This window comes from Abramis brama, assembly GCF_963993115.1.
Source record: "Abramis brama genome assembly, chromosome: 3".
Lineage (NCBI taxonomy): Eukaryota > Metazoa > Chordata > Actinopteri > Cypriniformes > Leuciscidae > Abramis > Abramis brama.
This window is the reverse complement of record NC_139965.1, coordinates 29,766,225-29,793,783: the sequence shown is the minus strand read 5'-3', so window position 1 is coordinate 29,793,783 and position 27,559 is coordinate 29,766,225. Positions and strand designations below refer to the sequence as shown.

Genomic DNA, 27,559 nt, shown 5'->3' with positions numbered 1-27,559 from the left:
CACACTTGCCCTATGAAAAAGTGCGGGGGACGAATTTACATTTTATAAAAAGTGGGGGGGACACGTCCCCCGCGTAATCTACGCCTATGATTGAATCCAAATCTCTTTTTTAAGTTCAGTCCTCTGTAGTCTTGGAGAAAGTGAGAACAGATAAAAGAGAGCGGGCGCCTCTCCCACTGTGATGACCAGCTCCACAAGAACCTCCTACAGCTTAAAACACCAGAGAAGCCACAGTACAGCCAAAAGTCACTCAAACTACTTACACTGGAAAACAACACTAAACAGTGGGCTAGCCGTGGTCGACAAAGGCTATGGTTATGTACACAATGATGTGTTTGTGTGTGCGCGACTATGTCAGTAGTCTGGCAAATTGATTGTGACCTACACATGAACCTAGTAATGTTCATTAAACCCGTAAAGATGTGTGTGTTTTAGAGAGAGAGAGAGAGAGAGAGAGAGAGAGAGAGAGAGAGATCATAAGTGTTTGGTGTGTCACATGTATCCAGCTTCTATGTGTCACAGAATATTCAGTGTTTCAATTAAAAACTGCATTATTTTAGCCTTACCAACACTAACCCAGTAAATAGCAAAGATAGTGTGAGTCTTTGATAATGAGCTGAGCTGTATAATGATCACATCATGGAGTTGGCTGCTCTGATATGGATAATTATGCCCGCATGACACACAAAAGGCAAAACGATGCTCAAAGGCTGAAGTCAAATGTACCACAGTAACCCGTGCAACCCCTGCATTGCCATGTTACCCATGTTCTCAAGGTTCAATTAATAAGTGTGATCTGCTAAGATACAACATCAGTACAGAGATTGTATACATGTGCAAACCCCAATTACAAAAGCTCTAATAGCACATGTACATGCACATAAAAAAAAACCACAAGATTTGCTCGCACCCAAAGGCCCTGATATGAAGCATGTTCGCATTAAGTGATGTGTGGTTATTTTTTTTCCTGGGAAAAGCCCCATACAAACACACACCATATGCATGATCTTCATTCCTCTCGTTTGTGTGTTTAAAAAAAAAAAAAAAAAAAAAAAAAAAACAGTAAAGAAAAGACAAATAGTAAAGCTAATGGGATATTTGACAGATACTTTATATTTATATTATATTTGAGCTATCTTCCTCATGTATTGTCATAATAGCACTGGGGAATATTACACTAGACATTGACATAAGGAAATATAGATGCTTAATGTAAACTTATTTGAAGCAAAAAAGGTACAGAACTTATAAATAATGACATTCGTGAGCTCTAAATGCCCTGCACTGCAAAAAAAAAAGAAAAAAAAAAAAGCTTTTCTTACTTAATATTTTTGTCTGGTTTCCAGTCCAAATATCAAAAGAATTCTTAAATCAAGATGCATTTACTAAAGTAGTAAAATGCCATAAGATATTATGTCTTGTTTTCTGGGGAAATAAATCAAAATTAAAGTTTTTGCTTAAAACTAGCAAAATTATCTGTCCATGGGGTAAGAAAAATAATCTTGTTTCTGTTTGAAATAAGATTATTTTTCTTACACCATGGACAGATAATTTTGCTTGTTTTAAGCAAAAACTCACTTAATTTTGATTAATTCCCCTGGAAAACAAGACATAATATCTTATCTAATTTTACCTATCTAGTAAATGCATCTTGATTTAAGAATTTTTAGATATTTGGACTGGATAACCAGACAAAAATGCTAGGTAAGAAAAGCATTTTTTGCAGTGTGCACACTTGTCTTTATATCCCATCTCTATCTCTGTCATGGTCACCCACAGAGACCTAGAGATTAAGAGTTCAGGGGCATAACTGTTCTGTGATCCATCTAATGTACTCTACTGTAAGATGTCACTGCCATTTAGCAGGTCTAGACCCAACAGAAGTAGTGCTAGAGAGCAATGCTATCATTACAAGGGGTCAAGATTTGTCTAATTAGCATGGATCAGTTTCCCTGCCGGTAGATGCCATAATTACAGTTTTCTGTTATAAAACACCATCTTTCTCCTTTGTCGGTCATTCAAAAGTAATGTGTATTCTGACCAGGTATATATAACTCCCGATTATTTCACTAAAATATAGTGAACTCTCTACTCTCTACAAGACTCAGTGGTAGATAAAGTACCTGAAAGCCAGACTTGAGTAATATCTTACCAGAAAATTACTTTAGTAGAAGTTAGTCACCATTTAGAATATTACTTGCGTTATTAAAAAAGTTTTAAAGTAGCCTGTGATATAAATTGTACTAAGTATTAAACATATTTTTTATATACATTAAACATACTTAAAGGGATAGTTCACCCAAAAATGAAAATTAGCCCATGATTTACTCACCCTGAAGCCATCAGGGTGTATTCAGATGAATACAATCAGAGTTATTTTAAAAAATGTCCTGGCTCTTCCAAGCCTTATAATGGGAGTCAATGGGTATATTTTTTTGGAAGACCATCAAAAGACGGCCATACGCAAGTCGACCTACCCCTCCCGACTCTGATTGTATTCGTCTGAAAGAAGAATGTCATACACCTAGGATGACTTGAGTAAATCATGGGCTAATTTTCATTTTTGGGTGAACTATCCATTTAAGTGTTGAAAGTAAAAGTGCAAGTAAATACAGGTGCTGCCGCTAGAGGTCGACCGATAACAATTTAACAATGTGGACCGATAACAATAACTAGGTTGGACCACGCTGACCGATAACCAATTAATCAACCAATAGTTTGTAAAATGGATACTGATTGAAAACAAACATAACACATTAAAAAGTGCTGAACTATATAAAAAAAACATTTGGGGGAAAAACAGCATTGTACCAAAAAAAATGAATAGTAGCCTACATTTTAAATATAAAAAATATGAATAATTAGGCTATACATTGCTCATTTATGTTAATTCCTAGTGCATTAGCTAATGCTAAGAGATCCAACTTTAAAATGTAAAAATGTATTAGTAAATGTTGAAATTAATTGTTACAAATGTACTCTTATTGTAAATAGTTACCATTTCAAATAAATCCAAAAAGACATGCAAAGATGGCCATATTTAAATATCTACACAAATGCCATTGCATTGACATTAGGCCTAGACATTGTATGTAGGCCTACTCTCACAATCGTAACAATCGTAACATTAAATATTTGGGTTGTACTTGCGTGTATTTTTTTGTCACATTGTTTTAACTGCTTGAGGTAATGCTAATGTTAGCATCTTCTCAGCATCAATGGCAAACATACTGATTTCTGCACTAATGCAGCATTGCAACAAATTAATTACTTTATAATGACATGAAAACACGTGTACTGTATTCATACCGTTTTGTTGTCAATGTTTTAAATCCGTTTCTGAGGTGTCCAGCTCTGTGCAGCCTCGGATCGCGTGTCAAAACAAACTGCACGGTGTCAGTGATAGTTTTTATTTCGCCTCTAGAGACCGCTCTCGTACTCCAGCAATGGACGCAACCCGGAAAATAAAATCAACCGCGGTTGTGCGAGCACTTGTTTGTACATGCGCAAAGGAATTTAACTAATGATTTATGGAATTCCAAAGCTGCCAATATTAAAAATAAATAAATACATAAATAAATATACAAATAAATGTAAAAAAGAATAAATAAATAAATGTATAAATAAATATACATAGAAAAGCAAAAAAACGAAAATAAATAATTATTTATACATTTATTTATTTATTTATTTATATATTTATTTTTTCCCATATTTATTTATTTTATTTTTTATTTATTTATACATTTATTCATTTCTTCATTTATTTATTTATACATTTATTTATTTTTACATTTATTTATTTATACATTTATGTATTATTACATTTATTTATTTATTCATTTATTTCTTCCTACATTTCTTCCTGTGTAGGGTAATGAGGAGGGCGTGGTTTACCTCAGACATAGCAATCGAGCTCAGAGTAAGTGAAGGCGAAGGGTTGAGGCCACAGTGACACCCTGTGGCGAAATACAATAAGTAGGCTATAGCTCACTGACATTGGTATAGGTTACTCTTTATTCCGGACATGGCCGTAAAACATCGTTTGGTCTGGTTTTGTAAAATGTCCTAAAACAGGGACTCTGAAACGGAAGCGCTTGATATTTTCCATTTTTGGTCAGAACTCACGGAAAGGAAGCAGGGCACATATAGGCTACAGTGAAGTCGACGCAAGCATATTGACCAATGCTTTTGAAACGAGACCATTGCATTTTAATGTTGCCTAATTTCCAAAAACAATACTGACAGCAACAGAAACATTTTTTTTTTTATTCTATTAAGCGGTGGTAGTCTTTAGCCTACCTCCATAAACTCATGTCCAGGGGCAACCTTAATGTATGAACGTCACGTTAATCCACATCGATAAATTCAGTTAGAGGATAAGACTGTAGAGCAGTTAGCCTACCACTAAAATCCAACCAGAGCTTCATCAGAGCCATCAATACAGAAGAGATCTTAATGCATTTACACAGCAATTAGCCTAAGTGCATACAAATATTATGAAGTGTTTTACATTTTGAAGACATAAATATGACATGATGGAATCAATGAAGTTATATGCCTACATTTAATATGAAACTATAACAGACACCAGGTGGCAGAAAGTCACTGTCTTAATGAGTGAGTTCAATCCACTCGTTTGATTCCTTAAAATACACCGAATCAAAAACAACTCGACGTGTTGAAGCGGTTCAGCTGTGGATTTGTTTCTGATCCTTTCTATTTAGGCCTATGCGTTATTTAAATATAATAATAATAATAATAATAATAATAATAAATAAATTACCAAATGTTCAAAAAGTTGGCAGAGCAGTGTCATGTTCGGGGAAACAATTGTTGATAGGCTATTTTTCGGGGCCATGAGTTTAATGCGCAAACCTGCGTGACCATAGCAACTATTCAGAAATGGAAATTATGAATGCATTAATATTTTAAGGAATTAAACAACTTCACTGTAGCCTATATGTGCCCTGCTTCCTTTCCGTGAGTTCTGACCGAAAAATGGAAAATATCAAGCGCTTCCGTTTCAGAGTCCCTGTTTTAGGACATTTTACAAATCCAGACCAAACGATGTTTTACGGCCATGTCCGGAATAAAGAGTAGCCTATCCATGTCACACAGTAAGATTTAGGATTTTGACCATATACCTCGCAGTCACAGACCGTATCAACGTCAGTGAGCTATTATTGTATTTCGCCACAGGGTGTCACTGTGGCCTCAACCCTTCACCTTTGCTTACTCTGAGCTTGATTGCTATGTCTGAGGTAAACCACGCCCTCCTCATTACCCTACGCAGGAAGAAATAAATGAAGAAATAAATAAATGTAATAATACATAAATGTAGAAATAAATAAATGTATAAATAAATAAATGTATAAATAAATAAATGTATAAATAAATAAATGTAGAAATGAATAAATGTCTAAATAAATAAAAGAATAAATAAATAAATATGGGAAAAAATAAATATATACATAAATAAGGAAATAAATGAATAAATAATTATTTATTTTCGTTTTTTTGCTTTTCTGTTTATATTTATTTATACATTTATTTATTTATTTTTTATTTTTTACATTTATTTGTATATTTATTTATGTATTTATTTATTTTTAATATTGGCAGCTTTGGAATTCCATAATGATTTACCTTGCAAGCACAGACCACCGATTCATCAAACCTGCTTGCTTGCAGTCTGTGTTCTTCCGACGTTATTTAGTAATGGTGCATTCAGGTCCTCCTAGGAAGTTCGAATTTACGAGGTGGGAGATCGTGTTTACTACGGCAGGTGCGTTCAAGTCACTTTCGTAGTAAGATGGTGGTGTAGGCTACTTTCTCTTAATTTATTGCACACAAATACGGTTCTAAGGTTCTTAAACTATACTTTTAGAAAATGAAGAACAAGGAATGTGCATCGGGTGTGTTTTTGCTTTTTTTCATTAATAATTTATGATGCTGCCACAGTAACTTTTTCATTACATATTGTTATATTAATGCTATGTAAATGCTAATTAGCTTAGGCTACTTCGCTGTAAATAGAAAAGCCTTACTGTTATACCTATATTCCGATACGCCCCCAACTCATAAAGATCGGGGCTTAAAGAAAATCCCGAGCTTCCCACTCGTAATTACGACATTGTGGTGGTGTTCTAAGTGCGTTCAAGCTCGTAACGATTTACGACATGACTTGAATGCACCATAATATGCTTTGGGGAAATGTAGGAGTAGAAGTGAAATTTTACAGATATACAACTCAAGTAGGCCTAAAGTACAGATTCTCCAAAAAATTACTTAAGTAGGCAACTGTAACAAATTATGACTTCTTTGTTAGCCCACATTAGCCTACTCCATGTCAAGACTTATATATTTTTCTCTTTCTGCTGCCTTGGATGTCACAGCTCAGAATAGTCACGATGAAGGCCTTGAGATTCATGGCACCATGAGCCAATCAGCAGTATCAGGACATGGTTTTCCTGTGACAATTCCGAGGTGTCCTGCTCCAGCCAAGTAGCTGCCGTTGAGATGATGGGGAATGCTACCAGATATCTTTTCTAGAGCTCCTTGGTTATTACTCCCTTTAATTTATTCCATTAACCTGCTTGTCATTTTGCCAGTGTTGCAAATGAATTTTCATCTCTCAAATAATATAAAAGCAATTCATGCTTGTTTATATTATACAATCAAGTTTTCCAAAATACCTCTGTTGTCTATTTTGTTTTTGATTATTCACTTCCAGCATAATGTACATCAACAGACATGCATACTAAAAGAGACAAAACAGAATAAGCAACAATTTATCATCACCTTTCATGTTTAGGTGAGACAAATTACAACAACTGAACTGAGTAAAATCTATTACCCAGGCTTAACATTTGCATGTGAATACAATAAACATGATGAAAATGTAAAAAGATGCTACTCACAGCACATTATGTTGCTCCATTTGCATTGCATTAGTGTTTAGAGCACTCAGATGGCTGTTTCCATTCGTCACTCATGTCTGTCCCATTAAAATGGAACTGGGACAAGCCAACAGTCCTTAATGTACACCAGCAGAAGACAGAATGGTGGACAGGACATATTTCATGCTATCTGCGGTTAACATTCAAGAATAACTTTCTGTGCATTGTATGATATGGAATAAGTATATAATACAGCATATAACCATTAACCCACAGAGGCAAGTGTTCCTTTGATATTTTTAAATTCATTCAATGTTTAAAGGGACATAATGCTCTTTATGCTCAGATTAAATATGTCAAAATTATTCCTACACATTCTTCCTTTTTCATTAAAGCTAAATGAACACAAATATATTTATACCAGTACAAAACCGTGTTACTACAAGGAAAAAAAGAAGAAAAATGTCAAACTTGCTGAAGTGTAGCAAAGCTTAAATCGCAGAACCATGCCAATTCCACAAAGTAATGTACTGTGGAATTTTGCAGTTTCTGAACAGCGAAGCTCACAAATCTAAATCTGGTGTCATGAATTATTGAAGACTCTTTATGGAGCTTTCTCCACTGCTGAATATGAAGCTCTGTACAAGCCTAAGATCAAACACAACCTTGGATAATAAGAGCTAAATTTAATGCTAAAAGTAGTTTCTAGTAGAAAAAAAAAAGTTCAAACTGGTGTACACTCAGTTTTAATGAAAAATGAACTTGCAAGGGTAAGAGATGTCAAAGTGTGAAGACAAGGCACAAAGATTAGGCCCTCTTGAGATGGTCAGTGTTAGTAATGTCCATGGACAACCACCTATACGAGAAACTACACAGGGAAATGAAAAAGTTAACAGGATGAGATTAGATGACAAGTTGATGTCTGGTTGGATTTTTCCCTACTCACACAGCAAGGAAGTCTTGTACTATCAGTCATCGGGAAAAACAATATGAGAATTGGCCTCTTATGAGCCCTGAGGTAATGTAGCAACACCAGAGATCCAACAGTGTACGGGGTCTACGAGAAAACTCTTCAGCCATGTACAGCAACACAGTTAATGACAGGCAGCCGATGGGGAGGAATTCATAACTCGAATCATCCAACAAAGCCCATGATTCCCCCTCGGGCTGTCCTTGTATTCACGCTGACCTTTAGTTGTGTTAATAAACCATTTATATTAAATATGGCAATTTTAATTTATTCATTAATTAACATTACTCCTATATGCACTAATTGTAAATTCAAGTCATTTTACTCTTTACCATAAAGTTAGCTCTCAACATTGCTTTAAATTTTATTCATTCTCTCTCACTTAAGCGCTCAGCAGTTGTTGAGGTGATACAGTTGAATTGCATCAGTGTAGAAGCAATTTTGAAACGTATAATGAGAAACAAGAAAAGGTGAAAGTGTTTTTGCTTCCAAAACATATAAAGCCTGAAGCCAGATTTAACAAGTTTTTTTACCTTCAGAGGAAAAATATTTCTCCAGTGTGCATAGCATTTAAAACAGCTATATATTAAAGGGGGAACAAAGCCAGTAATTTATTTTTTTGCAGAATCTTCACTAGAGTAAATGCGTCTATACAATTCAGAGAAAAGTAGGCTGCTAAAATGCACTTAATTTGGCATGATAGATTGGGTGCACGCTTCAGTGACTGTAATTGAATCTGTGACCTATTTCCTCTGAAGAAAATTGTCTCTTGTTTTTTTTTTTTTGTTTTTTTTTTTTTAATACATTTCAATGGAATTCAATAGACTGTCTTCAGATTTGTACATTTATAGCCTAGTGTAGATAATTCTCGTTGTAATGTGTAAAGCAATTGATCTATGTTCAATCATTCTTGCAATAATGGAATAGATGTACATTTATGAAGATGGCATATTTTAAAAAATGACATCTTGCTTGATTGATTTTAATCAAACCCTTGTCACTGTAATCACAAAAAAACATAATTACAAACAATCAATAATTTAACTGCAGTAACCCATATCAAAAATCACTGCAGTCTACAGTCTAGAATGATGCTACTACATTTTTTCTGCCTTTCCCTTTGGTCTTGGGTACAGTCTGATTTTAGTAAGTGACACAGCTAGCAAAACAATCATGTATACAGACACTTTTGGCTCAGAGTCTGATTCACTTGTATTTGCCAGGAACAGCAGTAAAGTGCTCCCCCCCCACCCCCCAACTGAAGTCAATAATCTAATTCGGATGTTTCACCATCCAAAACAATCAATGCTCTCCATATTTAACTTACAGTCAGAAAACAATCGTAGTCCTTCAGAGCATGAGGGAAATGGAGAGGGTAGCAGGTAATGAAAAGACATGTTTGGCATTTAGTCTGCGCTGTCAGCTGAAATCGCTACAGAAATAAACGCTTGCAGAAACAGATGTTGTGCAGACGTCAAAAAAAAAAAAATCAGCCACAAATCAGCATAAAAAACCATGAATGAGCAAACTGGTGAAAGTATGGATTCCATTTCTCTTACTTGCCATAAACTAAGTACGGTATATCAAAAAGATATCCAATTCTATAAGAGAAAACAGGTATGTCAAAAAGGAATAAAATTCTTTTGACATTAAAAAAGCTGAGAACATTTCACAGAACACATTGCCCAGCATCAGAACTAGATGGTTGGTTGATTTGTTTTTATATATATATATATATATATATATATATATATATAAAACCATATAATATAACTATACATTTGCAGTTCTTCTATTCAAGTTTGTAATCCCATCCATAAATAGAGATATAGTGGAATGCCACCCGGACAGCTGCTGCAACAATCGGTTTGCATAACCAAAGAATTTCTGCACAACTGTCAGAAACTGTCTCAGGGAAGCTCATCTGCATGCTCGTCGTCCTCTTCGGGGTCTTGACCTGCAGTTTGTCGTCATAACCGACTTGAGTGGGCAAATACTCACATTCGATGGCGTCTGGCACTTTGGAGAGGTGTTCTCTTCACGGATGAATCCCGGTTTTCACTGTACAGGGCAGATGGCAGACAGCGTGTATGGCGTCGTGTGGGTGAGCGGTTTGCTGATGTCAGCATTGTGGATCGAGTGGCCCATGGTGGCGGTGGGGTTATGGGCAGGCATATGTTATGGACAACGAACACAGGTGCATTTTATTGATGGCATTTTAAATGCACAGAGATACCGTGACGAGATCCTGAGGCCCATTGTTGTGCCATTCATCCATGACCATCACCTCATGTTGCAGCATGATAATGCACGGCCCCATGTTGCAAGGATCTGTACACAATTCCTGGAAGCTGAAAACAAACTTCTATATAGAAAATCTTATCATGTACACTGTTTTTGGTAATTTCATCGATGTTGTCTGTACAACAAATAATAAAACCTGCTACACCCATAGTTGAATGTGTATTAGGGCAGCACAATATATCAAAATATCGCAAATGTATATATCATTATATGCATATCGCAACAGCTTGCAATAACTGGGGTCAAAAGACAAAGAGAAAATCACTCACTGCTCTTGACTGAATAACTTTTGTAGCTTTAATAAGAATCAGTATATATATTTAATTCATACAGTGAAAACTAAGCAGTGTTTTATTTTACATTTGATTATTCAGTTTCTGTTGTTAAATAAACCTAATGTAGGCCTATACCTTAAACCCTAAACCTAAATAAATAAACTTAAATTATCTTTAAAATATATTTAAAATGAACCTACATGCGTGTTTCACATTCTTTTTGTGACAAGAAAACATATACAACTTCTGAAAGTGAACTTACTGTAGTAAATAAGAAATAAGTGTTATTTTAACATCAGATTTCAGGGTGAGTAAATGATGACCGAATTTTCATTTTTGGGTGAACTATCCCTTTAAACTGTTGTCACACTAGCCAACTCAACACCTACTGCAGCTGCTGTTGCTGAAATCTCACCCTCCTCTGATGGAGGTCTGTCACACTCAATGATTAAGAATGGAACAGAGGTGAAAGATTTAACGAGTACATCTGACATTTCTTTCCAATTCCCTGTCATGTACTGCAACACCCCATTTTGGCAGCAAATCAACATGACGCTCACCAAAATGAGAACAGGAGCACTGCGCAAACATAAACAATTGTGATAGACTGAATTAGTAAGCAATTCATATGGGCTTTAACCCTGTGAATGTGTATGCATCTGTCCCTTCAGATCTTTACATAGAACCGGTTTTCCAAAGTGCAGATAAACTGCAAAAGGGGTGTACCTGGAAAAATCAAGTAGCTTATTAATCACAAAAAACAATCTCACAATTAGGCTTGATGAGAGAGTGGACAGCTGGCTATGGTTGAGCTTTTTCAGCCTGAACTGTTTTTCATGATTCCCTGATTAGTGTAGTTCTTCACCTAAAATTTGGCTATTAAATACAATGTTGAAGTTGAATTCACACTGTCTGGCTTCAACAAAAGCATATATCATAGATTAATAACCTCATAGCTCACAATAGGTCTGTCTTGAAAAGTCTATAAAAAAAACTAAGAAAAATGCATTTCCGGGGGAACTGCAAAGTGTGCTTGCTCGGGTGCAGTGCACTAACGTTAGCAGGTAGTGGATAAGGGTGCGTTGAAGTTTGCTTGATCTGAGAATTTCAACAATAGTACTTTTTTCAAGATTGTGCAAAAAGGTGAAAAGTTATGTGCATTAAGAGACATGTCTGCAATGTAGACTAGTGCCAATGGCATTGTTTATGTGGCTTGGTTGTTGGTTTTGAAATAATTGGTTATGAATATACAGCAGAGAGTGGGACTGTTTTGGGTGATGAAATAGTAGCCTATTGAAAAGAAGTTGACAGTCTTAATTTACTGTATCCAATAAGCCAATACAAAACTCACCCAGCTGTTCTGTGGTTGAGTGTTCCCTTTGATTTGGAACAAATTTACTATCTCAAATTAAGGTCTACCGTAATTAGCGATGCTTTAATTGCTGCTGTCAAGATGGTTGTCATCACCTACAAAGAAACGCTGATTTTTATAGCCTACCGTCAGTCCTCATATTGTAATTAAATGAAAAACGCTATCAGTTTCACTATTAGCTTATTCTAGCAATGCAATCGCAACAACATGGATAACGCTGTTTGGCCTTGCCTAACTTTATATGACATATGCGCCATATGCTAGAGTTACACATCCTGCTGCCATTTCAGGGCTTGAATTTTGGTGCGGGAATGTGGGGATTGCGCATAATTTAAAGCAAGGTTAGCTTTTATAGTGCGAGAAATTCCCGCACAAATATATTCGCTTCATCTCAGAGCAAATGATTAAAAAATAAATTCACAGATGCAAGAAAAAAGATGTCAAACTGTCTTTTATTTTCGAATTTAATTCTTCAATCAGCGCTGGACCGGCATTTTCTGTCTTCTGCTGAGCCCTGGCTGTAGACAGATCATGTTTCACGCTGTCAATGCAGTGGTCTGCGTTGCGATGATCTTATTCACACTGAGTGTAGGTGCAGCATTCTAACATTGAGTCATAATGAGCTGTTTGTGAAGAAATTATCCACTTCCAAATTATGTCATTTTAATCACTAAATTGAAACATTAAAAAACAATTTGCTCTTTATGGTGTGCGAGTGATAGAGCGCGGCAGCAACGAACCAACTGTTCAGCTTGCAGCATAACAACATTGAATGTTCAGCCGAACAGCTGATCATAGCTGTACAGGGCGCCTTATTATTTTTCATCTCCATAAATATATCTAGTAGTAAAGCTAATGCAAGGGCTAGAAATCAATTCATCTTTTGCTGATACTTCCTTGTCATCATGGAGAGCGCAGTTCATGGTTGCATAGCAACGACAGACACCACGGGACAGCAAGCGCTGAGAGTGGCGCGCTCGCGAACCACATCTAAGGTGCGTTCCATTCGACAGGGTCCATACGCAGTGTTCACTGCTCCCCTACTCCCTGAGCACGGTATATCAGTTGAGGTGGACTTCACTGACAATAACCGCTCATTTGAAACGCCCTGCAAACGTCATCAATGAAAGTCAACGACGGGGTCGCGCAGATTATGATATAACATAAATATATATAGGACTACATTGATATTTAAATTTTTATTATTATATTATATATTTACAATTAAATTGCACTATTTTACAACTACCTAAAATAAAATCACTTTACTTCACAAACTAGCTAAGCTGGCTGCATTCACTGAGGTAAATTATAATCATCAAAAGTAGTATATGTAATATTCACAACAATAACCGTTAAAATACTGTCATTTGTAACAATGGCGAAATGTATGAATAGTTATGACCGTTCTGACTGGTGATGGCGTGGTGCGCGAAATGACAGTTGGGTGATCATCGCTCTCCACTTCCTGTGAAGTGATGTATCGATGTTCCCTTATTCCCTATGCCGTGCCCTTCGAACTGAACATGTTCGCTCCCTTCGGATTGGAATCTCACTTAAGATGGCGGAAAACCCTGTGAAGTCCACTTCGCAGTCCACAACGCACCTCTAGAGCGACGTTGTTGATTGTTTGAGCATGTGACTGCGCATTTCTCCTTGTTTTCTATTGTTATGCGCAGCATATTTCCCGTGCGCACAAACACAGCCACAGACAATGAATTGTTTGTTCGGTTAGCGAAGTAGAGCATGATGTATTTTGTATAAAGTTTTTTTTGTTTTTTGTTATTAACTGTTTTGAGAACTGGAAATGCACAATTCATGCATACAAATATGTATATTTTAATAAATGAAGATGATTAAATTAGACCAATGCAAAAATGAAATTCAGGCCCTGCATTTATTAAGACAAACCTAGTAAAAACGAATGCAGTCTATACACTGACTTGGCAGCTCTGTGAAATGTAATACAACAGTGCCACCTACTGTCTAAATGCATTAACATTAAAAGTGTGAGGTGAAACTTTTGCATAGACATAGGTAAATGGGTTTGTCAATTAGCCTGAAATAAAAAAAAAAAAAAAAAATTCAGATCTTGTGCATCCTCACATTGGAGTCCCGAGTTCATGTACAACGTTTGGTTTCGATACATGACAGAGTTCCTGAGATATGGACAACTTCCGGTTTGGCGACTACGCCGCTGATTTCGTTTGGCTGTGACGGGCAAACGTGTTTCCGAAAATCAAAAATCCTTCTAGTAACTTTTGTGAGGCTTGGTCCAAGGATCATGTACGTCCAGTTTCGTGAAGTTCGGACCAAATTTGTGACCTGTGAAAATTTAGTTTCGCTTTCTGTTCAATCCGCTATGGCGGACGAACGACATGGACTCGTGATGTCATCTTCGCGAGCAACTTACACCGGTACTGACCATACGTTTTAAAGTTGGAACGGTGTCTCTGTCTCAAAGGGCCTAGGCGCAGGAGCTGGCCAAAATTTCTCTCTCGGGAATATTAATAATAATAATAAGAAGAAATTATTATTAGCTTTCAGCAAGCACACTTAACTATAGAATTTGTACTTCTGGAACACTACTGAGTTTGATTGATTGTGTACAAGAAAATCATCACCATTTTATTAGATAGTCCAGACTTGAGCTTGCAAGTTTGGCTTGGTAAGATACAGTTTCAAAGTAGCTTCCCCAACATTGCAATACATCTGTTAAAGCTAAACAAAGTTGAGACATGAAATTGCAGATTAAATCCTGATTCCTGAACATTAACCTCCCTTTTTTCTTCTTCCATATTGGCCTCTTACTATGTAAAAATGGTCAAAACAGACATAGTAAACAAACACAGTAACAAAAACAACTATTTTAATCTTTCCAATCTGTATTTGAGACAATCACTTAAGCAAATCACTTTAACTAGTGAGTGACAACAAATAGGCTAGCTCAATTATCAGCTCAGAGACAGTAATTTATCAAGAGCTTACAGATCGACAGTCACAAGTTTATATCTGTTTTCTACCGATAAATTCCATTAAAGAATAAACGGAAAAAGCACACTACTGGCATTCATCAAGAAGCAACGTGTAAAAAAGCGAATGTGTTATTCGCATTTAATTGATTTGACTTAAAGGGTTGGTTCTCTCAAAAAATTTTATTCTGTGATCATTTACTCACCCTCATGTCGTTTCAAACCCGGAAGACTTTTGTTCATCCTCGGAACACAAATGAAGATTTTTTTTAATTAAATCTGAGAGATTTCTTTCCCTCCATTGACAGTCTACTCACCTACCACTTTGATGCTTCCAAAAGTTAATAAAGAGATCGTAAAACTAATCCATATTAATTGAATGGTTTAGTAAAAAATTTCTGAAGAGACACGTCAAAAAGATTGAATCTAGGCTTTTATTCACATATAAATATTGATCAGCGAACATAAACAGGACAGAAGCTCAACCCTACTTGCTTGAAGCACAAAAACAAACCTTATTGGGTCTTGCTTGAAGCTCGTGCTGCCAGAGATATGCAGCGTCCCAATTCGCCTACTTATACTACGCCCTAAAAGTATCTACTGTTTTTGTGGGGGGAAAAAATTACATACTTTTAAGTGTGTAGCAGAAGAGTAGGTAAGCTTTCTGGGACATACTTAGTCATAGTTGCGTCTTTAACGGACAGCTCTGTCACTTAGTGTACTGTTCTCTCTACGTGTTTGCTTTTGAAGCATGTACATAGACAAACAGCAAGCCAAACTCTGTTCAAGAGCCAGGATATGAGCGTCTTGCTCCTTTAATGGTACATCATGTAGTGCAATTTACACGGGCAAAAACACCGGCCATTGAACCGAGTAAAACTGTAAATAAAATGAAAGAAATATAAAAAACTTATTAGAAATCAAAATGACATACTTATTAACAGTGTAACAAGTAAAATGTATACAGATACATTGCTAACTCGGGTTAGAAGCATTATCAATACAACGCACCAGCGTCGAACGGCAATAACATAAACATCTTCAATTATAGCACTTTTAAACTCCTGCAGTATACACTAGACAGATAAATTATTCAGATAAACTTACAGCCAATGCTTTCGTCGGGGATTAGAAGGATTGATGCAACACAAACATATCTCAAACGTTCACTGCACCATGAGCTCGCCGTTTCCTGTTACCCAATGCGCATTGTGGAAACGTGTCAAAATAAAAGTCCTCACATAGGAACTTACATAATAGCGGCAGTTAAATAAAACTTACACAGAAAATTAAACAATCACGAAATTATAATATTTATAAACGTAGATGTCCATTGTAAATTATACACAGCCTCTAACAGAGGCAGAACACTCCCCACCTGGCATTATTAATGCCACTATAACAGTCCGTGGTTAGTCTTACTTAGTCCTCTTTAGCTAGGAGTAATATCACATCAGAAATAGGTCGCAAGAATGTTTTCACGTTACCACCTGAGGTTGTTTTAACTTCTATCTTGTGGACCTTTCCGTCACTGTTTGGAAAGACGGATGTGATTAAGCCCAAAGGCCAGTCATTCCTTGGGAACTGAGCTTGTTTCAACAACACAACATCTCCAATGTGCAAGTTTCGGTGAGTTTCGTGCCACTTGCGTCGAGGTTGGAGTGTACTGATGTATTCTTTTCGCCATCGGCTCCAGAACTCGTTGGCCAATGCTTGTACTTGTCTCCACTGACATCTTAGGAGATCCTTCTCAGTGCAGTTCTCAATTGGGGCAGGTACTCCTGGCTTTTGGGTAAGGAGCATGGCTGGAGTGAGTACGCATGGAGAATAGGGATCCGATGAGACGGGAACCAGAGGTCTAGCGTTTATGATTGCGGACACCTCTGCCATCAGAGTGCAAAGTACCTCATGAGTCAAGTGAGCATGTTTCTTCTGCAACAGCATTGCGTCTAGAATCCTGCGGCTCACGCCGATCATGCGTTCCCACGCTCCCCCCATGTGGGAAGCGTGTGGAGGATTGAATTCCCACGTACAGCCATTCTCATGGAGGTATTTCAGAAGACTAGTCTGGTTCTCTTTTGTTGGCTGCATGCCCAATTCCTGGCTAGCTCCGACAAAGTTGGTACCTCTGTCCGATCTGAGCTGTTTTGCTGGTCCCCTCACAGCAAAAAAAAACGTTGCAGAGCGTTGATGCAACTGGCAGTGTTCATGGATTCTATAACTTCTATGTGTACTGCTCGTATACTCATACACGTGAAGAGTATAGCCCACCTTTTGTTTTCAGCTACCCCACCTCTGGTGCGTCGAGTGACCACTGTCCATGGACCAAAAACATCTAACCCCACGTAGGTAAATGGAGGAGATGTACTGAGGCGCTCAGGAGGTACATCTGCCATCTTCTGAACTTCCTGCTTTCCTCTGAGTCTGAGGCATGTCACACAATGATGAAGAATGGAGTTTATCAGTCTTTTCCCTCCAACAATCCACAAGCCAGCCGATCTAATTGCTCCCTCCGTAATCTGTCGGCCTTGATGGTGCACTTTGGAATGGTAGTAACTCACCAACAGTTTGGCAACATGACTTTGCTTTGGGAGGATGATTGGATTCTTCCCCTCTGATTCAAGAGAAGAGTGTCTCAGACGTCCACCAACCCTCAAAAGATCGTCGTGGATGTTGGGGTCGAGATTCCGCAGCCCACTTGAACGGAAAACTTGTTCGTTCCTCTGCAGAGCAGCATACTCCTCTGGATATAGATCTTTCTGGACATGCAGAAGGATTAATCTCTTTGCAGTTGTCTGCTCTTCAGGAGTGCGTATTTCGCTGCACTGATGCCATCCTTTGCACGCATGTGATGTGCTGATGGAACTTGACGTGTGAGAACGTGCTTGATGAATCAGAAAGGAAACGGCTCTTAGCAAAGATTCCCAGGTTGAAAAGCGTTGAAACCGTTCTGAAAAGTGGCTTCTGTCAATTTGAGTAACAAAGCTGGTCACACAAGGAATTCACCAGTTCAAAGAACTCACATTCTTGCGCTTGGGACAGGTTGTAGAGAAAGCTGGGTCCTGTGAACCATATAGTGTCATTAAGCTGTGATGCGACCACAGATCTCGACGCTAGATCAGCTGGATTCTGATCCGTAGGCACATAATTCCACTGATCTGGAGAAGTCGACTGGCGTATCCGTTGAACACGGTTGTGCACATAAACGAAGAAGCGTCTGGACTCATTGTAGATATATCCCAGGACTACTTTGCTGTCACAACAGAATTTCACAGCATTCGGCTTGTAGTCTAATTCGTCAAGGATATGTTCAGCCATCTCTACAGCCAGCACCGCTCCACACAACTCTAGGCGAGGGATGGAAGGCTCAGGACGGGGTGATAGCTTTGCCTTGCCCAGCACAAATCCCACTTTGGCCTCGCCTTCATCAGTCAGAGCTCGAATGTAAGCCACTGCCCCTATGGCCCAGTTCGAGGCATCTGAAAAGACACACAACTCGGTGTATGAAGTGTTAGAGAGTGAATGACGTAGGTATGTGCGTGTGATGTGAATGTTACTTAGCTTTTGAAGTGAGGTTCTCCATTCTTCCCACTTGTTTCTTTTCTCTTCAGGAAGGGCTATGTCCCAGTCATGCACCTCTTTAGTCAGCTCACGTACTAGCGCTCTGCCTTGGATCGTCACTGGTGCCACCAAGCCCAAAGGGTCGAAGATGCTGTTCACGGCGGAGAGCACTCCACGGTGAGTGTAGGGCTGTTCGTTAGTTGCAACTTTGAAGGTGAAGGTATCTGTCTTTATGTCCCAGTATAAACCCAGACTTCTTTGAGTGGGCCAAGTCTCATTTCCAAAATTCAGATCTTGGAGGCCAGAAGCCAGGTCTTCTGGTGGGAAAGCTTGCATCACTTTGACACTGTTTGAAGCTATCTTATGGAGCTTAAGATTCAACTTGGAAAGCGATTCTTGAGTGCGCTTGAGCAGGTCGATCGCTTCAGCTTCTGTGGGAAAGGACATGAGCCCATCATCCACGTAGAAATGTCTGTTGACAAAGTGTGAAGTGTCAGTTCCGTACTCCTGCTCACTTTGCTGTGCAGCTAACCGTAGACCGTATATGGCCACTGCCGGAGAAGGGCTATTCCCGAAAACATGTACTCTCATACGGTATTCTACCACTTCTTTGCTCAAGTCATTGTCTCTGTACCAGAGGAATCTCAAATAGTGTCTGTGATCTTCTCTCACCAGGAAACCATAGAACATTTGTTGGATGTCCGCCATAATTGCAATGAGATCTTTCCTGAACCGTAGCAGCACACCTAACAGGGAGTTGTTTAGGTCAGGGCCTGAGAGGAGCACATTGTTCAGAGAAATACCTTGGTGTTGCGCGCTGGAATCAAATACCACCCGTATCTGTCCCGGTTTTTGCGGATGATACACTCCAAAGATGGGTAAGTACCAGCATTCTTCATCCTCGTGGATAGGTGGTGCTCTTTCTGCATGATCTCCATGAAGGCAGAAAACTGTTCCTTCATCTCAGTTTTTCTGCTCAGTGTGCGACACAAAGAATTAAGGCGAGACAAATCTTGTTCCCGATTATCTGGGAGTAATGGTCTGGGTGACCGAAATGGCAAAGGAGCGACCCAGTTTTTCTGTTCATCTTGTTGAAACTCTGTTTGCATGATTTTCAAGAAGATCTCATCCTCAAAGGACATGGCAGGTTTGTTATCATTTTTGGTTCTCTCAAACACCTTGAGACCAAGTTCATCTTTGTCTTGCATGCAATGAGTAGCGTCATTGAACGAATGGGAAAAAATGACAGACTTATGCTCCCCACCATGGCACAATTTCTCTATCAGTTTGAGGTGGCTCTTGCATGGAGTAAGAAGAGATGGGCGACCATTCTCCAGGATGTTAGTTTTAAAGACACTCACCATCGGCCTATGGGCTTTGTCAATGCAGACATCACCTACAATAACCCAACCTAAATCCAACTGCTGTGCGAAGGGTGCATTGTGAGGCCCATTAATTTGTTGTCTCACTTTGTGGACACGGATCATGTCTCTTCCCAGCAGTATTAAGATCTGAGCATCAGGATCTAGCTTTGGGATGAACTGTGCCAAAGGTTTTAAATGTGGATGAGCAAGGGCGACCTCTGGAGTGGGAATTTCAGATCTGCTGCTCATTATCTCGTTACACTCTATTAGTGGTGGGAGATCAAGACACATCTGACCATCCAGGGTCTCTATTTGGAAGCCGACTGCTTTTCTTCCAGACATTTCTACGGAACCAGCGCATGTTCTCAACAAATATGGAGAGGGGTTACTCTGGATTCCAAATAGACGAAAGAACTCTCCTTTGGCCAGACAGCGGTTGCTCTGGTCATCAATGATGACATACATCTTGATGGCTCGTCCCTGCTGTCCTTGAGGAAATACACGCACCAAGCACATTTTTGCACAGGATCGCATTGGAGTACTTTCTCCACAAACTTCTGTGCACCTTGAAGTTACCTCTGGGGTTGTGGTGACCTGTTGTTCCGTGCTTGGTTCTTTCATCTGAGGTGTAGAGAGGGGTGGGGCTATATCAGGATGCATAACTGTGCAATGTCTGTCAGAATCACACTCGGAGCATTTGAGGATCATGAGACATTCTCTGGCTACATGATTTGGAGAGCAACACCTGAAACATATTTTATGTTCTTTCAGGAGGTTCTTGCGTTTCATCAACGATCTTTTTCTGAAGGCTCTGCATTTTGACAGAGGATGCAGTTTGTTATGAATAGGACAGTACTTCGTCAAGTCTCTCTTGATAGTGTCCTTCACATTCACTGAATACGACTCGTCATTTGTGGACACATCTGTCTTGTGCACTGATACAGGAACTCTGCTAGCACCATGTTTATAGAGAGGTTTTTCGTTTCTGATGACGGTATAACTACTGTTTGAGAGCTTAAAACTAGGATCATTCCTGGCTTTAGCTTCACTGCAAATGAAGTAAGTGAAGAACGAGAATGGGGGAAAACTGACCTTTTTCTCTTCTTTGAAACGTGAACCAGCGAACAGCCATTTTTCTTGCAAACTTACTGGTAACTTCTCCACTATAGGATTGATACCACGAGGGGTATTGAGATAAGCTAACCCCGGTAAGTATGAGTCTCCTTTAGCTGCAAGGAGCTCCATGAGCAGGTCTGCGAGTTCCCTGAGTTTTACAGTGAGGAAAATAAGTATTTGAACACCCTGCTATTTTGCAAGTTCTCCCACTTGGAAATCATGGAGGGGTCTGAAATTGTCATCGTAGGTGCATGTCCACTGTGAGAGACATAATCAAAAAAAAAAAAATCCAGAAATCACAATATATGATTTTTTTAACTATTTATTTGTATGATACAGCTGCAAATAAGTATTTGAACACCTGTCTATCAGCTAGAATTCTGACCCTCAAAGACCTGTTAGTCTGCCTTTAAAATGTCCACCTCCACTCCATTTATTATCTTAAATTAGATGCACCTGTTTGAGGTCGTTAGCTGCATAAAGACACCTGTCCACCCCATACAATCAGTAAGAATCCAACTACTAACATGGCCAAGACCAAAGAGCTGTCCAAAGACACTAGAGATAAAATTGTACACCTCCACAAGGCTGGAAAGGGCTACGGGGAAATTGCCAAGCAGCTTGGTGAAAAAAGGTCCACTGTTCGAGCAATCATTAGAAAATGGAAGAAGCTAAACATGACTGTCAATCTCCCTCGGACTGGGGCTCCATGCAAGATCTCACCTCGTGGGGTCTCAATGATCCTAAGAAAGGTGAGAAATCAGCCCAGAACTACACGGGAGGAGCTGGTCAATGACCTGAAAAGAGCTGAGACCACCGTTTCCAAGGTTACTGTTGGTAATACACTAAGACGTCATGGTTTGAAATCATGCATGGCACGGAAGGTTCCCCTGCTTAAACCAGCACATGTCAAGGCCCGTCTTAAGTTTGCCAATGACCATTTGGATGATCCAGAGGAGTCATGGGAGAAAGTCATGTGGTCAGATGAGACCAAAATAGAACTTTTTGGTCATAATTCCACTAAACGTGTTTGGAGGAAGAAGAATGATGAGTACCATCCCAAGAACACCATCCCTACTGTGAAGCATGGGGGTGGTAGCATCATGCTTTGGGGGTGTTTTTCTGCACATGGGACAGGGCGACTGCACTGTATTAAGGAGAGGATGACCGGGGCCATGTATTGCGAGATTTTGGGGAACAACCTCTTTCCCTCAGTTAGAGCATTGAAGATGGGTCGAGGCTGGGTCTTCCAACATGACAATGACCCGAAGCACACAGCCAGGATAACCAAGGAGTGGCTCTGTAAGAAGCATATCAAGGTTCTGGCGTGGCCTAGCCAGTCTCCAGACCTAAACCCAATAGAGAATCTTTGGAGGGAGCTCAAACTGATTGAAACCTGACTGATCTAGAGAAGATCTGTGTGGAGGAGTGGGCCAAAATCCCTCCTACAGTGTGTGCAAACCTGGTGAAAAACTACAGGAAACGTTTGACCTCTGTAATTGCAAACAAAGGCTACTGTACCAAATATTAACATTGATTTTCTCAGGTGTTCAAATACTTATTTGCAGCTGTATCATACAAATAAATAGTTAAAAAATCATACATTGTGATTTCTGGATTTTTTTTTTAGATTATGTCTCTCACAGTGGACATGCACCTGCGATGACAATTTCAGACCCCTCCATGATTTCTAAGTGGGAGAACTTGCAAAATAGCAGGGTGTTCAAATACTTATTTTCCTCACTGTATGTTGTCTTTTGGAGATAGACGTGGAAAGTTATCCAAGCGCTTAAATAAAGCACTTTCTATCACTTCAGGAGTGGCATAACATTCTTGAAGTCTCATCCAAGACAGTGAAAGAGCAGCTTGTGGATTAGTAACATACACAGCTCGAATCCTCCTCACATGATCTGACGATTCCTTCCCCAGCCACTTGACTAATAAGTCTAATTCTTCACCGGCTGAGAGCTGTAAGTCTTGTGTAGCATTAACAAATGAAGACTCCCATGCTCTGAAGTTCTCTGGGTTATCATCAAACTTAGTAAGTCCTGTGGTGACTAGCTCTCTACGCGCTACAAATCTAGCAAAATCTAACATAGGCACGGCTTGACTTTGAGAGAAATGCTGCATATCTGGATGGACTGCGTACCTTTGTGAAGCAGGATCTTGACATGGAGATGCTTTAGATGCAGTATTCGGTATGGAATGAGGCAGATTGTACAGTAACTCTGGATATCTTGCTCGCTGCTGACAATCACCATGATAAATTCTGCTCCGCTCCTGAACGGTATCTGCGCCGCCGTCGTATGCAGCGGTCATGCTCTCAGACTTTCCTATCGCATGTGGAGTCGATTCCTTTACACAGGTTAACAGAGAGTTATTCAGAGGTAAGGTAGCAAAGTCAGAGCTCACCTGAGACTGGTGTTTCACATACTCTTCTGTTCTCATTGAAATCACATTTGATGAAAGTATGCTCTTTTCACTGCGATTGTCATCACGTTCCATTGCTACTGCAGTCTCTAACACTTCAGCTTCGGCCAGAGCAGCGGCAGCTTCCTTTTCAATTTCCAATGCTTCTAAACTCGCTTCCACCATAGCTCTCTCCTGTTCCAGCCTGGCTTTCTCCTGCTTCATTTCAAGCTGTCTTTTTGCAAACGCCATCTTGGCACGTGGCTCTAGCTTGGCTCTAGCTTTAGCGGCAGCACTGGCAACAGAACACTTGGAGGAAGATGATGAGCGTTTAGAACTAACCTCTGAAGATGCCTTTTCTTTTCCTCCACTTTCCATGATTACATCTGTAACTTCTTGCATCCGCTGATCCATGGCTTTTTACTGTACTGTTCTCTCTACGTGTTTGCTTTCGAAGCGTGTACATAGACAAACAGCAAGCCAAACTCTGTTCAAGAGCCAGGATATGAGCGTCTTGCTCCTTTAATGGTACATCATGTAGTGCAATTTACACGGGCAAAAACACCGGCCATTGAACCGAGTAAAACTGTAAATAAAATGAAAGAAATATAAAAAACGTATTAGAAATCAAAATGACATACTTATTAACAATGTAACAAGTAAAATGTATACAGATACATTGCTAACTCGGGTTAGAAGCATTATCAATACAACGCACCAGCGTTGAACGACAATAACATAAACATCTTCAATTATAGCACTTTTAAACTCCTGCAGTATACACTAGACAGATAAATTATTCAGATAAACTTACAGCCAGTGCTTTCGTCGGGGATTAGAAGGATTGATGCAACACAAAGGCTGCGTCCGAAACCGCATACTTCCCTACTATTTAGTATGGGAAAAAGAGTAGGCGAGCGAAAAAGTATGTACGAATCCAAAAGAGTAGGCGAGAATTACCTGGGTGACGTACTAATTATCGCGAGATTCGGACTTAAGTGCGTCCGAATATGCCTACTTTCCTACTATATAGTAGGCGAAAACAGTACGTGAAGGAAGCAGTACGTTCGAAACATCAGTATTCATAAAAGAGTAGACGAGAAGTTCCCGGATGGTTTACTGCTTCCGGACAGATTTTCGAGTGCTCGACCGATGGATACTCTTCTATCCCAGGAGGCCACGCGAGAGGATACGTCATTATCAAACATCGCAGAGATCAGCGACGCGGGTGCTTTCAAATGTGAGTAAACACGGGTCCTTGTGTTAAAATTGCATGTGTTGAACTACTGTAGAGTAAACTGTTGAATTGTTGAAGGTGTAAAGACGTTACACAGTATAGTATAGTTGTGATTCTGCTGTAAAAACACGTTTTATTATGTATAACGTTAGCTAACAGGGGAGCTCCAGTAAGGACACGTAAGTTACGTCTCTAAAGTGGATTTACATAAACCATATACATCCTAAAGACGCTTATTTTAAATGTACATTTACATCTGACAGGAAAATCTTCAATAAGAGCACATCACAACACGAAATACCGTAGACATCTGAGTGATGAATGTGTGCTATTACGTAGAACAAATCTATAAAGTAACTAAACATAAGTTATCTATTTTATTTGTCCATTAGTACTGTTGATAAATTGAGGAACATTTATGTTGGATAAAAAGTTAAAACAAGCTTGTGAATCTTGTCTGGATGTTACAGGGACAGATGAACAGATGTGTGTTTATCCAGTGGAGAGTGGCTCATGAAGCTGAATGCTGCCATCAAAGGCTTTGAGTGAGTATATTACAGAAATGAATAACTACAACTATTTAAATCTTAAGTTGTAGTTTATTATAATTATTATTAATTATTGTAATTTCAAACAGAGCTATTACAGCACTTTTCTGATTCTTGATTTCTGTGCATTAGCTGCACAGCTTTTGTGGTGGAGCAGGACCTGCAAGGGAAGATGATGGCGGCGTTTGTGAAAAAAAAGCGGTTTTGTCTTCTAAATAATACTGAAATCAAATGACATTGTGCGGTTAAAATGACTGCTTTTGTGTTATGTTTGTGCATTTTGTAGGATCTGAAATGTCAGTAGGCTGGTGTGAGTGCTGAGGATGAAGAGCCCAGAGCTGAATCCTGGAGATGGTGCCATGGATGAGTCCCTCCATCACTCCACCTGCCCTTACGAGACCAGCCCTTACGAGACCCTCCATCACTCCACCTGCCCTTATTGCCTCAGATTGTGAAGCACAACACATCACGCAACAACCTTAGCGCCTTCAGCCTACATACATGATTGTAGTTTGAATAAAGCTTTGTTTCATGTGTTGACTTGTATATGCATTTGTTTATTGTGTGATGGTGACTTTCATTCATTCTTTTACTAATTTATTAATATTTCTCATTGTTGTCAGTAAATACAATATAATTATTTAATTAATGCTTTATTTAATTGTTTGAATGCAAATGTAGATATGTTCACTATATACACATGTAGAGTGTATTCAATCCTGCATAGCTATGTCATATGACATACATTACATTTTGTTTGTTTTATTGAATTGAATATTTTCAGTAAAAAGTAATATAATTAAGTATTGGTCAGCATTTATCGTTGTTATTATTGTATGTTTTGGGGTGGGATAGCAATGCAAGTCATTCTGGGGTAATATTAATTTTTAATATTAATGATACTTACATTTTTTGAGTATAAAATCAACAGTTTTCTCCAAAGGCAAATCTTCGCACAGCTGCCCTTTGTGCAGACATTACAAACGCTGAGGAAAACCATTCTAGGTAGGGCTGTTGAGTTACTGATGTTATGAGGTATATATATATATATATATATATATATATATATATATATATATATATATATCATGGGTTTGCATACATAATATGAGATTTTTTACACAGGAAAAAAGAACCTAGTACAAGGTTAAATATCTTAATATATTTTTTCAATATCAAGATATTTACAGATAGATGAATTAAACGTGTCGTTCAAATATTTTAAGTTGTTGCGCGTGTGATAACGCGTCGTAGGTCACATGATAACGTCAACATGGCAGATCATCAGATGTCCGGTTCGCATTCATACTCAACGAGATTTGGCTATAAAGTATTTACTCTTTTAGCGCTCGTTAAGTAAGTACTCATTGAAATTAAGTACCTACTCATTGAGTATGCGGTTTCGGACGCAGCCAAACATATCTCAAGCGTTCACTGCACCATGAGCTCGCCGTTTCCTGTTACCCAATGCGCATTGTGGAAACGCGTCAAAATAAAAGTCCTCACATAGGAACTTACATAATAGCGGCAGTTAAATAAAACTTACACAGAATATTAAACAATCACGAAATTATAATATTTATAAACGTAGATGTCCATTGTAAATTATAAACAGCCTCTAACAGAGGCAGAACACTTAGTTACGTGTATCCTGTCACTGTTTAAACTGCCCTATCTATCATCTTGTCAAAGTTAAAATCCTCCACATTCAATTTAATTTAATTTCCTACTGTTTCGGAGAGAAACATTGATCTGCCAGTCGTGGGTCTTTCATGGAGAACTCTCATCATGATGCATTTAAAAGTTAATGACCAAACATATCTTAACAAAAATTCACAATGCTGTTGCAGATGAAACATATTCTTTTCACCAGGTTAGATACTGATTATTAATCATTCAAACCCCTTTATCTAAACCTCTCTACTTAACTGTCTGACTCGTACATCTGTCATGTTTGTAGTTCTAATCGAATCCCCGTCCAATGCGCAATGGATTGTGTGCATCGATCTGCACTTTGGATTTTAACCAGAAAAAAAGTAGACCATCCAGGTATCTTTGGAATACTCATTTCAAGATACTATGATTTGGGACACACTAATTCTAATTTCGAATACCATTTAGGACGGATAGTATGTGAAGTGGGACGCAGCAATGATTATTATTATTATTGGGAGATAAGAGGGTCTGTAGCTCCACCGATTGAGAAAGCGTAACAGCTAACTTGGATAACATCTGCGGGGTGTCTTTAACTAATCACATTACAACATTGGATTTTGTTGTGCGACAGTCAATCACTGTTTGCGGATACCATAGATATTAATGAGAAGTACCGTAAACTGAATCATACCTGTCGTGCAAATTGACCATTTGCAAAGAGCCGCCCCCTTTAGTTACTGTTGCTATGTCCGACAAGCCACGCCACTCTCACGCCCCACCATGTTCTCACACAGTGAAAAATACATCGCGGAGCAGAGAGGACACTGACAACGCACTGACAGACAGGACAGACCAGGTTACTTTTTGATATGA

General features: G+C 38.8%; 1 long non-coding RNA gene across 1 annotated transcript; it reads left to right on the top strand.

The window, feature by feature from the left end:
* The first annotated feature begins 24,110 nt into the window (after nt 1-24,110).
* Nucleotides 24,111-25,567, top strand: LOC311079740. Its single transcript, XR_014605445.1, has 3 exons — nt 24,111-24,485; nt 24,953-25,027; nt 25,317-25,567. It is a non-coding gene; the product is annotated as an uncharacterized lncRNA (long non-coding RNA).
* The last annotated feature ends 1,992 nt before the right edge of the window (nt 25,568-27,559 follow it).